Source organism: Liolophura sinensis, chromosome 3 (genome assembly GCF_032854445.1).
Source record: "Liolophura sinensis isolate JHLJ2023 chromosome 3, CUHK_Ljap_v2, whole genome shotgun sequence".
Lineage (NCBI taxonomy): Eukaryota > Metazoa > Mollusca > Polyplacophora > Chitonida > Chitonidae > Liolophura > Liolophura sinensis.
The window spans coordinates 10,642,331-10,659,611 of record NC_088297.1 but is presented as its reverse complement, the minus strand read 5'-3'; the positions used below and the strand labels follow the sequence as shown (position 1 = coordinate 10,659,611).

The 17,281-nt window shown below is 39.6% G+C and overlaps 16 non-coding genes across 16 annotated transcripts; all 16 read right to left on the bottom strand.

Annotated features, from left to right (window-relative positions):
* Positions 1–391: 391 nt before the first annotated feature.
* On the bottom strand, positions 392–464 carry Trnaf-gaa (transfer RNA phenylalanine (anticodon GAA)). Its single transcript has one exon. It is a non-coding gene; the product is annotated as a tRNA-Phe (tRNA).
* A 468-nt stretch (positions 465–932) lies between these two features.
* Positions 933–1,005, bottom strand: Trnaf-gaa (transfer RNA phenylalanine (anticodon GAA)). The gene has a single exon. It is a non-coding gene; the product is annotated as a tRNA-Phe (tRNA).
* Positions 1,006–1,477: 472 nt separating this feature from the next.
* On the bottom strand, positions 1,478–1,550 carry Trnaf-gaa (transfer RNA phenylalanine (anticodon GAA)). The gene has a single exon. It is a non-coding gene; the product is annotated as a tRNA-Phe (tRNA).
* A 605-nt stretch (positions 1,551–2,155) lies between these two features.
* Positions 2,156–2,228, bottom strand: Trnaf-gaa (transfer RNA phenylalanine (anticodon GAA)). The gene has a single exon. It is a non-coding gene; the product is annotated as a tRNA-Phe (tRNA).
* Positions 2,229–2,701: 473 nt separating this feature from the next.
* Positions 2,702–2,774, bottom strand: Trnaf-gaa (transfer RNA phenylalanine (anticodon GAA)). Its single transcript has one exon. It is a non-coding gene; the product is annotated as a tRNA-Phe (tRNA).
* Positions 2,775–3,752: 978 nt separating this feature from the next.
* Positions 3,753–3,825, bottom strand: Trnaf-gaa (transfer RNA phenylalanine (anticodon GAA)). The gene has a single exon. It is a non-coding gene; the product is annotated as a tRNA-Phe (tRNA).
* Positions 3,826–4,292: 467 nt separating this feature from the next.
* On the bottom strand, positions 4,293–4,365 carry Trnaf-gaa (transfer RNA phenylalanine (anticodon GAA)). The gene has a single exon. It is a non-coding gene; the product is annotated as a tRNA-Phe (tRNA).
* A 470-nt stretch (positions 4,366–4,835) lies between these two features.
* On the bottom strand, positions 4,836–4,908 carry Trnaf-gaa (transfer RNA phenylalanine (anticodon GAA)). The gene has a single exon. It is a non-coding gene; the product is annotated as a tRNA-Phe (tRNA).
* A 438-nt stretch (positions 4,909–5,346) lies between these two features.
* On the bottom strand, positions 5,347–5,419 carry Trnaf-gaa (transfer RNA phenylalanine (anticodon GAA)). The gene has a single exon. It is a non-coding gene; the product is annotated as a tRNA-Phe (tRNA).
* Positions 5,420–5,892: 473 nt separating this feature from the next.
* On the bottom strand, positions 5,893–5,965 carry Trnaf-gaa (transfer RNA phenylalanine (anticodon GAA)). The gene has a single exon. It is a non-coding gene; the product is annotated as a tRNA-Phe (tRNA).
* A 438-nt stretch (positions 5,966–6,403) lies between these two features.
* Trnaf-gaa (transfer RNA phenylalanine (anticodon GAA)) lies at positions 6,404–6,476 on the bottom strand. The gene has a single exon. It is a non-coding gene; the product is annotated as a tRNA-Phe (tRNA).
* A 473-nt stretch (positions 6,477–6,949) lies between these two features.
* On the bottom strand, positions 6,950–7,022 carry Trnaf-gaa (transfer RNA phenylalanine (anticodon GAA)). Its single transcript has one exon. It is a non-coding gene; the product is annotated as a tRNA-Phe (tRNA).
* A 473-nt stretch (positions 7,023–7,495) lies between these two features.
* On the bottom strand, positions 7,496–7,568 carry Trnaf-gaa (transfer RNA phenylalanine (anticodon GAA)). The gene has a single exon. It is a non-coding gene; the product is annotated as a tRNA-Phe (tRNA).
* Positions 7,569–8,026: 458 nt separating this feature from the next.
* Positions 8,027–8,099, bottom strand: Trnaf-gaa (transfer RNA phenylalanine (anticodon GAA)). The gene has a single exon. It is a non-coding gene; the product is annotated as a tRNA-Phe (tRNA).
* Positions 8,100–8,572: 473 nt separating this feature from the next.
* Positions 8,573–8,645, bottom strand: Trnaf-gaa (transfer RNA phenylalanine (anticodon GAA)). The gene has a single exon. It is a non-coding gene; the product is annotated as a tRNA-Phe (tRNA).
* Positions 8,646–14,121: 5,476 nt separating this feature from the next.
* Trnaf-gaa (transfer RNA phenylalanine (anticodon GAA)) lies at positions 14,122–14,194 on the bottom strand. The gene has a single exon. It is a non-coding gene; the product is annotated as a tRNA-Phe (tRNA).
* Between the last annotated feature and the right edge of the window lie 3,087 nt (positions 14,195–17,281).

Genomic DNA, 17,281 nt, shown 5'->3' with positions numbered 1-17,281 from the left:
CATAGAAAATGCCGGGCTGCTTCGTGTAGAGATTGACACAGACAAAGTTCTGCTTGGCCTGTTTACAGGCGAAAACGACACGGGCTTGGACATACCTCATCCAACGGGGCACACGCCCTTCACCAAACAGTAACCACTGGCCAAACTCAAGCTCTGTGGGCTCCCAGATCACCAAAAAATCAGTCTCAAAAACAAGCGTTGTTGTTGCACAAATGTGTAAACAGCAGAGAATAACCGACACGTCCGTTCACTTCGGCGTCTAGCACACTCCCCCTCTCGGATACGTTAGCGGACACATTCCGTGGTCAGCAATCAAATCCACATGAATCAGGCATAGAAAACCAACACCTCTTAGAAAAATATTTCTCTTGCCAGCAGCCGAGTAGGCTTTTGCCGAAACCCGGGATTGAACCAGGGACCTTTAGATCTTCAGTCTAACGCTCTCCCAAATGAGCTATTTCGGCCGACAAATTTTCACGGAGGTTTAAGTCACAACAACCTATGCAGACTTTTAACACACTGCATCAGCCTTTCTCTAAGAACAATAATTATTTCTCATTCTTTTCTTTCCTTTTTTGGGATAACCTGAATTGTGAACACATATTCACAGGTGCACCTCGAGTGCTAAACATCTTCAAAATATAATAGCAACACCAATCCAAATTTTCAGAGACCAATAATAGGCCTGTTTCAATCAAACACAACTTATCTATTTGACAACGGCTCTTTCGGTCTGTAAAGTAATTAGTGGATGACAGCATAACCAAATATTTTTCAACAACACGTTGGGATTTTATGACGTGAGCATCACTTTTAAGCATGACTCTTTCTCGGCACATTGCGTGGTTAACAATCAAATCCACATGAGTCAAGCATAGAAAACAAACAGCTCTTAGAAAAATATTTGTCTTGCCAGCCGCCGAGTAGGCTTTTGCCGAAACCCGGGATTGAACCAGGGACCTTTAGATCTTCAGTCTAACGCTCTCCCAACTGAGCTATTTCGGCCGACGAATGTTTACGCACGTTTTAGTCACAACAACCTAAGCAGACTTTTAACACGCTACATCAGCCTTTTCCAGCAACAATTTCTCATCATTTTTTTGATTTTCTGGGATAACCTGAATTATGGACTCATATTCACAGGTGCACCTCTTTTGTTAAACATCTTCAAAATATAATAGCAACACCAATCCAAATTGTCAGACACCACTAACAGGTCTGTTTCAATCAAACACAATTATCTATTCGACAACGGCTCTTTCGGTTTATAAAGTAATCAATGGATGTTAGCATGTCCAAAATTATTCCAAGAACAAGTGGGGATTTCACCATGTGAGCTTCACTTTTAAGAATGACTCCTTCTCGGATACGTTAGCGGACACATTCCGTGGTCAGCAATCAAATTCACCTCAATCACGCCTAAAAAACCAACAGCTCTTAGAAAAATATTTGTCTTGCCATCCGCCGAGTAGGCTCTTGCCGAAACCCGGGATTGAACCAGGGACCTTTAGATCTTCAGTCTAACGCTCTCCCAACTGAGCTATTTCGGCCGACAAATTTTCACGGAGGTTTAAGTCACAACAACCTATACAGACTTTTAACACATTGCGTCAGCCTTTCTCCAAGAACATTTTCTCTTTCTTTTCTTCCTTTTTTGGGATAACCTGAATTGTGAACACATATTCACAGGTGCACCTCGAGTGCTAAACATCTTCAAAATATAATGGCAACACCAATAGGTCTGTTTCAATCAAACAGCCACTCTCCAAGAACAATTTCTCATTCTTTTTTTCCTTTTTTGGGATAACCTGAATTGTGAACACATATTCACAGGTGCACCTCGAGTGCTAAACATCTTCAAAATATAATGGCAACACCAATCCAAATTGTCAGAGACCAATAATAGGTCTGTTTCAATCAAACACAACTTATCTATTTGACAACGGCTCTTTCGGTTTAAAAAGTAATTAATGGATGACAGCATAACCAAATATTTTGCAACAACACGTTGGGATTTTATCATGTGAGCATCACTTTTAAGCATGACTCTTTCTCGGCACATTCCGTGGTTAGCAATCAAATTCACCTCAATCACGCCTAGAAAATCAACAGCTCTTAGAAAAATATTTGTCTTGCCAGCCGCAGAGTAGGTTCTTGCCGAAACCCGGGATTGAACCAGGGACCTTTAGATCTTCAGTCTAACGCTCTCCCAACTGAGCTATTTCGGCCGACAAATTTTCACGCACGTTTAAGTCACAACAACCTATACAGACTTTTAACACATTGCGTCAGCCACTCTCCAAGAACAATTTCTCATTCTTTTTTTCCTTTTTTGGGATAACCTGAATTGTGAACACATATTCACAGGTGCACTTCGAGTGCTAAATATCGTCAAAATATAAAATCAACACCAATCCAAATTGTCAGAGACCAGTAACAGGTCTGTTTTAATCAAACACATTTATCTGTTCGACAACGGCTCTTTCGGTTTAAAAAATAATTAAGTTATGTCGGCATGTCCAAAATTATTACAAGAACACATGGGGATTTCACCATGTGACCATCACTTTTAAGCATGACTCTTTCTCGGATACGTTAGTAGATACATTCCGTGGTCAGCAGTCAAATCCACATGAGTCAAGCATAGAAAACAAACAGCTCTTAGAAAAATATTTGTCTTGCCAGCCGCCGAGTAGGCTTTTGCCGAAACCCGGGATTGAACCAGGGACCTTTAGATCTTCAGTCTAACGCTCTCCCAACTGAGCTATTTCGGCCGACGAATGTCTATGCACGTTTTAGTCTTAACAACCTAAGCAGACTTTTAACACGCTACATCAGCCTTTTCCAGGAACAATTTCTCATCATTTTTTTTCTTTTCTGGGATAACCTGAATTATAAACACATATTCACAGGTGCACCTCTTTTGTTAAACATCTTCAAAATATAATAGCAACACCAATCCAAATTGTCAGACACCACTAACAGGTCTGTTTCAATCAAACACAATTATCTATTCGACAACGGCTCTTTCGGTTTATAAAGTAATCAATGGATGTTAGCATGTCCAAAATTATTGCAAGAACAAGTGGGGATTTCACCATGTGAGCATCACTTTTAAGCATGACTCTTTCTCCGATACGTAAGCGGACACATTCCGTGGTCAGCAATCAAATTCACCTCAATCACGCCTAGAAAACCAACAGCTCTTAGAAAAATATTTGTCTTGCCATCCGCCGAGGAGGCTCTTGCCGAAACCCGGGATTGAATCAGGGATCTTTAGATCTTCAGTTTAACGCTCTCAAAACTGAGCTAATTCGGCCGACAAAATTTCACTTACATTTAATTCACAACAACCTATGCAGACTTTTAACACATTGCATCAGCCTTTCTCCAAGAACATTTTCTCATTCTTTTCTTCCTTTTTTGGGATAACCTGAATTGTGAACAAATATTCACAGGTGCACGTCGAGTGCTAAACATCTTCAAAATATAATGGCAACACCAATAGGTCTGTTTCAATCAAACACAACCTATCTATTTGACAACGGCTCTTTCGGTTTATAATTAATGGTTGTCAGCATAACCAAATATTTTGCAACAACACGTTGTGATTTTATCATGTGAGCATCACTTTTAAGCATGACTCTTTCTCGGCACATTCCGTGCTCAGCAATCAAATTCACCTCAATCACGCCTAGAAAACCAACAGCTCTTAGAAAAATATTTCTCTTGCCAGCCGCCGAGTAGGCTCTTGCCGAAACCCGGGATTGAACCAGGGACCTTTAGATCTTCAGTCTAACGCTCTCCCAACTGAGCTATTTCGGCCGACAAATTTTCACGGAGGATTAAGTCACAACAACCTATGCAGACTTTTAACACATTGCATCAGCCACTCTCCAAGAACAATTTTTTATTCTTTTTTTCCTTTTTTGGGATAACCTGAATTGTAAACACATATTCACAGGTGTACCTCGAGTGCTAAATATCGTCAAAATATAAAATCAACACCAATCCAAATTGTCAGAGACCAGTAACAGGTCTGTTTTAATCAAACACATTTATCTATTCGACAACGGCTCTTTCGGTTTATAAAATAATCAAGTGATGTCCGCATGTCCAAAATTATTACAAGAACACATGGGGATTTCACCATGTGAGCATCACTTTTAAGCATGACTCTTTCTCGGATACGTTAGCAGATACATTCCGTGGTCAGCAGTCAAATCCACATGAATCAGGCATAGAAAACCAACAGCCCTTAGAAAAATATTTCTCTTGCCAGCCGCCGAGTAGGCCGAAACCCGGGATTGAACAAGGGACCTTTAGATCTTCAGTCTAACGCTCTCCCAACTGAGCTATTTCGGCCGACGAATGTTTACGCACGTTTTAGTCACAACAACCTAAGCAGACTTTTAACACGCTACATCAGCCTTTTCCAGGAACAATTTCTCATCATTTTTTTCCTATTCTGGGATAACCTGAATTATGAACACATATTCACAGGTAAACCTCTATTGTTAAACATCTTCAAAATATAATAGCAACACCAATCCAAATTGTCAGACACCACTAACAGGTCTGTTTCAATCAAACACAATTATCTATTCGACAACGGCTCTTTCGGTTTATAAAGTAATCAATGGATGTTAGCATGTCCAAAATTATTGCAAGAACAAGTGGGGATTTCACCATGTGAGCATCACTTTTAAGCATGACTTTCTCGGATACGTTAGCGGACACATTCCATGGTCAGCAATCAAATTCACCTCAGTCACGCCTAGAAAACCAACAGCTCTTAGAAAAATATTTCTCTTGCCATCCGCCGAGTAGGCTCTTGCCGAAACCCGGGATTGAATCAGGGATCTTTAGATCTTCAGTTTAACGCTCTCCCAACTGAGCTATTTCGGCCGACAAATTTTCACTTACATTTAAGTCATAACAACCTATGCAGATTTTTAACACATTGCATCAGCCTTTCTCCAAGAACATTTTCTCATTCTTTTCTTCCTTTTTTGGGATAACCTGAATTGTGAACACATATTCACAGGTGCACCTCGAGCGCTAAACATCTTCAAAATATAATGGCAACACCAATAGGTCTGTTTCAATCAAACACAACCTATCTATTTGACAACGGCTCTTTCGGTTTATAAAGTAATTAATGGTTGTCAGCATAACCAAATATTTTGCAACAACACGTTGGGATTTTATCATGTGAGCATCACTTTTAAGCATGACTCTTTCTCGGCACATTACGTGGTTAGCAATCAAATCAACATGAGTCAAATATAGAAAACAAACAGCTCTTAGAAAAATATTTGTCTTGCCAGCCGCAGAGTAGGTTCTTGCCGAAACCCGGGATTGAACAAGGGACCTTTAGATCTTCAGTCTAACGCTCTCCCAACTGAGCTATTTCGGCCGACAAATTTTCACGGAGGTTTAAGTCACAACAACCTATGCAGACTTTTAACACATTGCATCAGCCTTTTCCAGGAACAATTTCTCATCATTTTTTTTTCTTTTCTGGGATAACCTGAATTATAAACACATATTCACAGGTGCACCTCTTTTGTTAAACATCTTCAAAATATAATAGCAACACCAATCCAAATTGTCAGACACCACTAACAGGTCTGTTTCAATCCAACACAATTATCTGTTCGACAACGGCTCTTTCAGTTTATAAAGTAATCAATGGATGTTAGCATGTCCAAAATTATTGCAAGAACAAGTGGGGATTTCACCATGTGAGCATCACTTTTAAGCATGACTCTTTCTCCGATACGTTAGCGGACACATTCCGTGGTCAGCTATCAAATTCACCTCAATCACGCCTAGAAAACCAACAGCTCTTAGAAAAATATTTCTCTTGCCATCCGCTGAGTAGGCTCTTGCCGAAGCCCGGGATTGAACCAGGGACCTTTAGATCTTCAGTCTAACGCTCTCCCAAATGAGCTATTTCGGCCGAGAAATTTTCACGCACGTTTAAGTCACAACAACCTATGCAGACTTTTAACACATTGCATCAGCCTTTCTCCAAGAACAATTTTTCATTCTTTTTTTCCTTTTTTGAGATAACCTGAATTGTGAACACATATTCACAGGTGCACGTCGAGTGCTAAACATCTTCAAAATATAATGGCAACACCAATAGGTCTGTTTCAATCAAACACAACCTATCTATTTGACAACGGCTCTTTCGGTTTATAAAGTAATTAATGGTTGTCAGCATAACCAAATATTTTGCAACAACACGTTGGGATTTTATCATGTGAGCATCACTTTTAAGCATGACTTTTTCTCGGCACATTCCGTGGTCAGCAATCAAATCCCCATGAGTCAAGCATAGAAAACCAACAGCTCTTAGAAAAATATTTGTCTTGCCAGCCGCCGAGTGGAATTTTGCCGAAATCCGGGATTGAACCAGGGAACTTTAGATCTTCAGTCTAACGCTCTCCCAACTGAGCTATTTCGGCGGACGAGTTTTCACGCACGTTTTAGTTACAACAACCTAAGCAGACTTATAACACATTGCATCAGCCTTTCTCCAAGAACAATTTCTCAATCTTTTTTTCCTTTTTTGGGATAGCCTGAATTATGAACACATATTCACAGGTGCACCTCGAGTGCTAAATATCGTCAAAATATAAAATCAACACCAATCCAAATTGTCAGAGGACAGTAACTTGTCTGTTTTAATCAAACACATTTATCTATTCGACAACGGCTCTTTCGGTTTATTAAATAATCAAGTGATGTCGGCATGTCCAAAATTATTACAAGAACACATGGGGATTTCACCATGTGAGCATCACTTTTAAGCTTGACTCTTTCTCGGATACGTTAGCGGACATATTCCGTGGTCAGCAATCAAATCCACCTCAATCACGTCTAAAAATCCAACAACTCTTAGTAAAACATTTGTCTTGCAAGCCGCCGAGTTGGCTTTTGCCGAAACCCGGGATTGAACCAGGGACCTTTAGATCTTCAGTCTAACGCTCTCCCAACTGAGCTATTTCGGCCGACGAATTTTCACGCACGTTTTAGTTACAACAACCTAAGCAGACTTATAACACATTGCATCAGCCATTCTCCAAGAACAATTTCTCATTCTTTTTTTCCTATTCTGGGATAAGCTGAATTATGAACACATTTTCACAGGTGCACCTCTATTGTTAAACATCTTCAAGTTATAATGGCAACACCAATCCAAATTGTCAGACACCACTAACAGGTCTGTTTCAATCAAACACAATTATCTATTCGACAACGGCTCTTTCGGTTTATAAAGTAATCAATGGATGTTATCATGTAAAAAATTTTGGCAAGAACACATGGGGATTTCACCATGTGAGCATCACTTTTAAGCATGACTCTTTCTCCGATACTTTAGCGGACACATTCCGTGGTCAGCAATCAAATTCACCTCAATCACGCCTAAAAAACCAACAGCTCTTAGAAAAATCTTTGTCTTGCCAGCCGCCGAGTAGGCTTTTGCCGAAACCCGGGATTGAACCAGGGACCTTTAGATCTTCAGTCTAACGCTCTCCCAACTGAGCTATTTCGGCCGACGACTTCATGCACGTTTTAGTCACAAGAACCTATGCAGACTTTTCACACATTGCATCAGCCTTTTTCCAAGAACAATTTCTCATTCTTTTTTTCCTTTTTGGGATAGCCTGAATTATGAACACATATTCACAGGTGCACCTCGAGTGCTAAACATCTTCAAAATATAATGGTAACACCAAACCAAATTTTCAGAGACCAACAATAGATCTGTTTCAATCAAAGACAACTTATCTATTTGACAACGGCTCTTTCGGTTTATAAAGTAATTAATGGATGTCAGCATAACCAAATATTTTGCAACAACACGTTGGGTTTTTATCATGTGAGCATCACTTTTAAGCTTGACTCTTTCTCGGCACATTCCGTGGTCAGCAATCAAATTCACCTCAATCACGCCTAGTAAACTTACAGCTCTTACAAAAATATTTGTCTTGCCAGCCGCCGAGGAGGCTTTTGCCGAAACCCGGGATTGAACCAGGGACCTTTAGATCTTCAGTCTAACGCTCTCCCAACTGAGCTATTTCGGCCGACAAATTTTCACGCACGTTTTAGTCACAACAACCTATGCAGACTTTTAACACATTGCATCAGCCTTTCTCCAAGAAAAATTTTTCATTCTTTTTTTCCTTTTTTGGGATAACCTGAATTGTAAACACATATTCACAGGTGCACTTCGAGTGCTAAATATCGTCAAAATATAAAATCAACACCAATCCAAATTGTCAGAGGACAGTAACTTGTCTGTTTTAATCGAACACATTTATCTATTCGACAACGACTCTTTCGGTTTATATAATAATCAAGTGATGTCCGCATGTTTAAAATTATTACAAGAACACGTTGGGATTTCACATTGTGAGCATCACTTTTAAACATGACTCTTTTTCGGATACCTTAGCGGACACATTCCGTGGTCAGCAATCAAATCCACCTCAGTCACGCCTAAAAATCCAACAACTCTTACTAAAACATTTGTCTTGCCAGCCGCCGAGTAGGCTTTTGCCGAAACCCGGGATTGAACCAGGGACCTTTAGATCTTCAGTCTAACGCTCTCCCAACTGAGCTATTTCGGCCGACAAATTTTCACAGACGTTTAAGTCACAACAACCTATGCAGACTTTTAACACATTGCATCAGCCTTTCTCCAAGAACAATTTCTTATTTTTTTCTTTCCTTTTTTGGGATAACCTGAATTGTGAACACATTTTCACAGGTGCACCTCGAGTGCTACACATCTACAAAATATAATGGCAACACCAATCCACATTTTCAGAGACCAGTGACAGGTCTGTTTTAATCAAACACAACTGATCTATTCGACAACGGCTCTTTCGGTTTATAAAGTAATCAATGTATGTCATCATGACCAATTTTTTTGCAAGAACACATGGGGAATTCACCTTGTGAGCATCACTTTTAAGTATGACTCTTTCTCGGATACGTTTTTTTTTTTTTTTTTTTTTTGAAAACATTGAATTTATTCTCAATAAACGTTACCGAAAACATACATACACAATGACATATCAGTAACAGAGTAATATTGAGATTCACAGCGCAGCCCAGTTAAAAACAAGACATATTACAGACAAGTTGGGACTGCTGTGTGACACTTGTAATCATTATATTACTTTGTTAGCGGAGTAGATAAACTAGCTTGTCATTGTCTACCCTACAGAAGATTTTGTTGTGACACCAATACTTTTGAAACATTGACCGATTTAACCGATAGAAATCAACATGAATTCCTGTCTTAATCATACCTTTAGCCAAGGCAACGATCGTACTTGCATCTCTTTGCTTATTCTGAAACACCACTTCGTTTCTTGCACACCAAGTACAAAATTGTAACACTGTAATTATATATAACACCATAGCCCGCACTTCCGGACTAAGAGGAAAATTAACTGATTTGTAAATTAGTGTGTCCTTGTCAAGTTTCGTCAAAGCGCGACCATAAAGAACAAACACTTGGATGAATTCCTGGAACACCTGAGAGACAATATGACATTGAACAAACAAATGGTCCTGTGTTTCCGAACCAGAACAAAATACACAGGAGCCGTCAGTGGCGATATTACGCCTCAGTAGTCTTTCTTTGACGGGCAAAATATCATGAACAAGCTTAAAACAGAAATTGATCAAGTTATGATCTAAAAACTTGTGGAACACCGTTTTCCAAACAACACCCCATCTCAACTGCGGAAATGTTAGCATCACACGTGGCGCCTGTAAGGCTTTGGTGACAAGCTGATCATAAATAACTTTACTAGGGTACATCACAGAAGGTAACCTTTGACCACTATAGAATTCCTTAAAAGCATTTATCGCAAACTGGTAGAAGAGTGTGCTACGTTCTGAGTGTGGGACACTGTGCCTGGCAAATTCAGGTCAAACACTCCTCAAAGATAAACCTAACCAGTAAATCGCAAAATATTTCCAGTCAGCCTCAGTACCATAAACCAACTTTAATACATGTCGTACGGCTAAAGCTTTCGCTTTGCACTCAACATTATGAACATTTAAACCTCCACTCTTAAATTTATTGTGTACAACAACCCGCTTTAAACTCTCAGGCTTATTATTCCACAAAAATTTAAATACTATCTGCGTACATTGAGTGACACATTTAGCAGGTACCAAAGTACATTGTGCTGTGAACCACAAAACCGCTAGGGAGACAGTGTTAATTAGTACAGCCCTCCCCCTAAGAGTTAAATATCTTCCACACCAAGAAGTTACCTTCTTCTTAAACTTTATTTAAGACACGAGTACAGTTGAGTTCCGCCTGGTCTTTTCCAAAAAAAATTCCACAAATTTTGGAATTCTGAACAGTATTCAACCCTAAATCAGGCACTAAAGAACTATCCCAATTTCCAATAGGTGGGACAGTGGTCTTGGACAGATTCAGTTTTGCCCCAGATGCCCTGCCGTAATTTTCTGTCAAAGTAACCACTTCTTGCACGGAACTTTCATCTGAGAGAATTGCCGTAGTGTCATCCGCAAAGGCAGAAACCTTAGCCTGCTTAGTTGTTCCCGGCATGGCAACACCATTAATCACACTGGACTTCCTAAGCGCCGATATAAACGGCTCTAACGATAAAACGTACAACAGTGGAGATGGGGAACACCCCTGGCGGACTCCTCTATTTAAACTAAATTGTTCACTTATGTGTCCATTTACAATCACACTGCTGGAGATCTTTGTGTACAGTAATTTAACCCATGCACGTTACATAAAACTCGGCCGGTAAGCCATCACAACCAGGTGAACGGTATTTACACATATTATTTACAGCAAACAAGAGCTCTTGTTCCGTCAAGGCGCCTTCATAAAAAGCCTTACAATTATCATTTAACTTCGGTAATTCTGATAGAAACGCGTCTTGACACACAAAGTATCCTGTATCCTGCTTGCTGTTCAATTGTTTGTAGTATGACCTGATACATTTAGCAATTTCATGCTGGGATTTATGGGACTGAGGCTCATTCCCATGACACCTAATTCCCTTTATCATTTTCTTTTTCCCCCCTTCCCACTTCCCTCCTAATAAAATACTTCATAGGCTTTTCCCCCTTATCAAAGTGAACAGCCTTAGCCCTAATAACCGATCCCGCATGTCTGTCTCTATTTAAACAATTAATAGTCTTCTTTACATTACTAATCTTATCACTATTTACAACAGGGTTTGTCTTTAATACAGTCAATTCATCTTGTAGATCCAACAACTGGCTCGTTTTCCTTGATGAAACTTGGGAACAATAATTACGTATTACATCTTTACAATCCTTTTTGAAAGCCTCCCACCTGTCCACTAGAGTATCATCACAAATGTCACAATCAGAAAAACTACTTACAAAGACATCATTTATTTGTACAGCAAGTTCATCGTCATTCAAAACAGAAGTGTTACATTTCCAATAAAACGGACCCCAAGTAATTACATCCGTAAAATTTACATCAACAATAAGACAAGAATGATCAGAAAAGGAGACATGTTTAACATCACAAAAGGTAACATAACTCTGAACAGCATTAGGAAGATAGAATCTATCAAGCCGACTAGCGCACTGGCCTCTTGACGAGGTGTAGCACCCTTTGTCCGGATGAAACTTCCTAAAAATATCACGCACCTCAAAATCATATTTAATACTATTAATCTCATCAATACCAACATTTCTCACATTATTTGCAGACCCATTTCTATCCAGTATAATATTTTCAACGCAGTTAAAATCCCCACCAAGAATGACTAATTCACTCCCACGCATTACACAGTCTAAGTTAGAAATGAATTCTTTCCTATCCTGTGGATTATTAGGAGCATATATACATATCAGATTAAGAACCGTGTCATTAATTGTCACGTTAACACTTATGTAACGCCCGTTAGGACATCTAACGACATTACGTATTACACAGTCAACAGTGTATCTAATCACAGTCCCTATCCCACAACTTTTACTTGAACCGTAGGGCCACCTAGCATCCCCTGGAATTGTAAAATTCCCAGCGTCCTTATAATCTTGAAAATGTGTTTCTTGTAAGAACAAAATATCAATATTGTTATCAAAAACAAATTGTTGTACCTGCTCCTGCTTTGTAACAGCACGCAGACCATTAACATTGAAAGTGCCAAAACGTATGTTAGATACGAGAGACATTAAACAGATAAGAAAAATATGAAGGTACATACCCATTGTTCATGTGGGAGCATATCCATGAACATATCCTAGTAAAATCCATTCATTGTCTTTACGCGCTCTCGAACAAGAGGCGAAAGATTTCCTGCGCCGATACTCTAATAACATTTTATCAGTACCTTGAGAGGGCGTGGGTGTCATGATTTCAGATATGTGCGAGTCCCCCTGCATTACGCAATCCGGCGGTAGAGTGCTCCATAATGCCGATGATGTCCTCTCAAGTTCATTGTCCAGTTTTGCTCTCTTTTGCTCAACGGGCTCTGAAGATCGCACGCAGTGGACTTCCGCCTCGACTTCTATCGCATCAGACAAATCTCTGGTCACACCATCACGGTCTTTGGTGACATTAGGTACAACGCGCGTACCTCTGTCACACTCCATGTCACCCACTGGATCATCCTCCGCTCTGGTAGCGTCAATCTCAGTTTCGTCGTTATCATCATCAACATCACCACTATCACCATCATCATCACTATCTACGTCAACATCATCACCATCTTCTCCTTCGTTGTCAATTATGTTGTTGTCCTTGTCCAGTTTAACAATTTCCATGGCAGGAGGTGGAAACTCTAAGTCATCGTCGCTACCGCCCCCAACAACGTCAACGGGGCCCTGCACGCTCGCCGTATTCTGCACAGAATTCTTCACTTTGGGCGCATACGTTAAAGCCCGAGCACAGCAATTACCACTTGCATGTTCCATCGAGCCACACATACGACACGCTCGTGTACAATCCTTCACAGTGTGGGGATCATCATGGAGGGAGAACCCCGAACAGTTATCGCACCATAAGGCACAGCATTCCATGGCTTTATGCCCATTTTGTCCACACTTTCTACATTCGTAGATTTGCCCAGGGTATGTAAACATTACTACCTCACCCCCCAGATTAATAAAGTTCGGCACATACCGCGTTTTGTGGCACCTGAACCGATATACTCGAATACCAGTTCGCACGCCCGCAAATTCCTTGTCAGAAACCCGTGGTTTCGTAACACTAAGGCACTCTCTGTATGGTTTCAAAGCGGACGCTATCAAATCATCTGACATTTCATCAGGGGCCCAGTGAGCAGTAAATTTCATAAAATTGTACAAAAACATGTCACTATACCTAAGGATGCCACCGATTTGTTGCGCTGGAAAAAAGCACGTCTTCACTCTCCTCAGTCTTCTTCACAGGCTGTGGGCTCACCCAACTCCTCTCCGATACATTAGCGGACACATTCCGTGATCAGCAATCAAATCCACTTGAATCAAGCATAGAAAACCAACAGCTCTTAGAAAAATATTTGTCTTCCCAGCCGCCGAGAAGGCTTTTGCCGAAAACCGGGATTGAACCAGGGACCTTTAGATCTTCAGTCTAACGCTCTCCCAACGATCTATTTAGGCCGAAATTTTCACGCATGTTTTAGTCACAACAACCTATGCAGACTTTCAACACAATGCATCAACCTTTCTCCAAGAACAATTTCTCATTCTTCTTTTTCCTATTCTGGGATAACCTGAATTATGGACACATATTCACAGGTGCACCTCTACTGCTAAATATCGTGAAAACATAATGGCAACACCAATCCAAACTGTCAGAGGCCAGTAACAGGGCTGTTTTAATCAAACACAACTTATCTTTTTGAAAACGGCTCTTTTGGTTTATAAAGTAATCAAATGATGTCAGCATGACCAAATTTTTTGCAAGAACACATGGGGATTTCACCGTGTGAGCATCACTTTTAAGCATGACCTTGGCCGGCACATTCCGTGGTCAGCAATCAAATCCACTTGAATCAAGCATAGAAAACCAACAGCTCTTAGAAAAATATTTGTCTTGCCAGCCGCCGAGTTGGCTTTTGCCGAAACCCGGGATTGAACCAGGGACCTTTAGATCTTCAGTCTAACGCTCTCCCAACTGAGCTATTTCGGCCGACGAATTTTCACGCACATTTTAGTCACAACAACCTAAACAGACATTCAACCCAGTACATTAGCATTTCTTCAAGAACAATTTCTCATCATTTTTTTCCTATTCTGGGATAACCTGAATTATGAACACATATTCACAGGTGCACCTCGAGTGCTAAACATCTTCAAAATATAATGGCAACACCAATCCATATTGTCAGAGACGAGTAACAGGTCTGTTTTAATCAAACACAACTTATCTATTCGACAACGGCTTTTTTCATTTATAAAATAATCAATGGATGTCAGCATGTCCAAAATAATGCAAGCACACTTAGGTATTTCACGATGTGAGCATCCCTTTTAAGCATGATACATTGGCCGACACATTACGTGGTTAGCAATGAACTTTAATCAAGTGTAGATAACCAAAAAAAATATTTGTTTTCCCAGTCGCCGAGTAGGCTTTTGCCGAAACCCGGGATTGAACCAGGGACCTTTGAAGCTTTAGTCTGACGCTCCTTGTTTTTTCTCTTGAAAAAATCTTCATTTCCTTACATACAGAAATATAGGAGAGCGCATATCCAAAATCGTGGCTATGGTTTAAAAAAAGAAATATAACAGGTATAACATAGCTATGGAAGAGGGCTTTATCAAAACATATACATCAAAATTATCCGCTTGTTAGCAAGCCACAAAACCCTCCGTTTCCATATCGCTAGTCTAGCAAAGCTTAAGTCAATGTTTAGAAAATGGAAACACGGCTTTGCATGTCGAAAAGGATACACAAAGAGAAACATACTTTCAAACCTGACACTCATCGGCGTGTGTCTGAGTAAAGTTTCAGTAATATCACCAGCATATTTTATAAATTGGGTTAACATAGGGCAATGGATCATTAAGTGAATAAATGATTCCATATGTGTTTTGCAAAGAATACACAGATCACTATCTTCAAACCCTATTTTGAAAAGCTTCTCCGTTGTATACACAGAATTATGACAATTTTTAAAATCCAGCTGAGTACAATCAGGCCCCTTTTCAGGCAATACAATAAAACTCCATAAAGGATCGACATCAACGCTAGGAAAAAACCCTTAACCAGTGCCGAACTGAGGCAGGCTCTACCAAGGTTTCTGTGAGAAGTAGCTTGTAAAATTGCTTGGTTATCAAGACTGAAACTGGCGTACTATGTCCTTTAATATTTAGATTTGGTTGGGGCCCAGTATTCGTACTTGATGTACAAGCAGTAGCACTATCATGTTACTATTCTGAGTTATCGCTGTGGAATAGTTTCTTAAATCATTCTGTATATGGTGTCTGTCCCTGTGAGAATTGATTTATTTATTTATTTATTTATTAGATTGGTGTTTTACGCCGTACTCAAGAATATTTCACCTATACGACGGCAACCAGCGTGAGAATTGAATACAAATTTACAGCCTGAAGCACTGCATACTGTTACATTAAATCATGTCTTAAATATTTTACACCATTTTCCAGCGGAATTCTGCACCGATGTGGTGTAATATTACTCTAGTCGACGTGTATTTACAACATTGTCTGTAAAACTGTAGTGGTTTGACCATTTGCAGCAAAGTGCACTGTAAATGGTCAAACCACTACAGTACACTGGTTTTCATGGCATATATGTAGATTTTATTAATTTGCAATGGAGTTAACATGGAGTTAATTATCAGTGTTATAGGTGGAAATATACTACTTTTTGAGGTGTAAAGATTAAACAGCACATCGTGTAAATCTACAGTGACAAAACCTGGTCACAAACTTGCCAGCACTCTTCACTGTAAAATTACAGGGAAATTTGTTACAGTGTACCTATTCCCGGCTCTCAATACAGAGTTCAATTCTTAATTTTGTCCATGCTAAAAATAACTTCTTGTAATACTCTGGTAAAAAAAAAATTTCTTCCTTGTCTGTGTTTTCTAAGTTTAAAAAATACTTAGTATTTTTATCACTTCACGAGTATATCGAGCTTTCGATCTTATAATTGCCCCATTACATTTTTCTTCTTCGTATACACTTAAACTATGATCATAATTATCGATTACACTTGCTCTTCGATACTCACTCTCTAACTCTCTTTGTATCTTATTAGTTTCACAGTGCCGTTCTTTACTCCTTTTTACACCAAACTTCGGAGCTAAACATTTCAGTTTGTATTTGAGATCATAACCAGCATACACATATAACGGACATGTTAACTGTTCATTTATACATCGTCTCATCTTGGTGTAGAATTCGTCATCTTCCAGCAACCTATGGTTAAAACAACACAGACCTGGACCGATTTCAACCGGTTAAAAATCACACTTCATATAAGAGTACACCTTGACCTATTACTCACCTGTACAGATTTACAATTGACAACAATTTCCTTGGAGATTAACATGGAATCTATGCGGCTCTGGCGCAAATGTATTTTCCAATAGTTCTGTGTCACGTAAACATGATTCTACCGTGGTTTCTTTCACGCCAAATATCGACTAGGCTATGTCTTGACATCAACTCTTGTAATTTCCCTCTGGACTTATCCTTTTCCCGGCGCTTTGATGCCCTATCTATTGATTGGAAAAGCAGATTGCAATTCCAGACGAATATTTTAGCATTTCTTGTAAAAAATGTATCCACTTCGTTAAAAAAAACAAAGTCATATCCCTCTGCTATACTATTAGGGACGTAAGCATTTACAATATTTATCATTTTGTCTTCTATCTCCAAAGTCAAGTGATTAGAATTAATCGTCCCTCATTGTCAGGTGTTACACCCATAACTTTGTCTATAAGGGATTTGGCACTAATAATGGCAAGCCCATATGTGCAGTCCAGCGAGTTACCGGCATAGACTTTGCCTTCAATTAACCGTTCTACTTTACTTACGAGTTCATCGTCAAAATCAGTTTCTTGAAGGCAAATTCTATCTCCATCCAGTCCATTATACAGGCGCTCGAACTTACTTCCATTACATTTTGAGTGACGTAATCAGCACCATTATGAGAGGGAAGATTATTTTATTGCCTTCGCTTTCATTGGTCGGCTTGTTGTAAGGCACAATTCTTGCACGAGACAAATTCGGCACGAGTTTATTC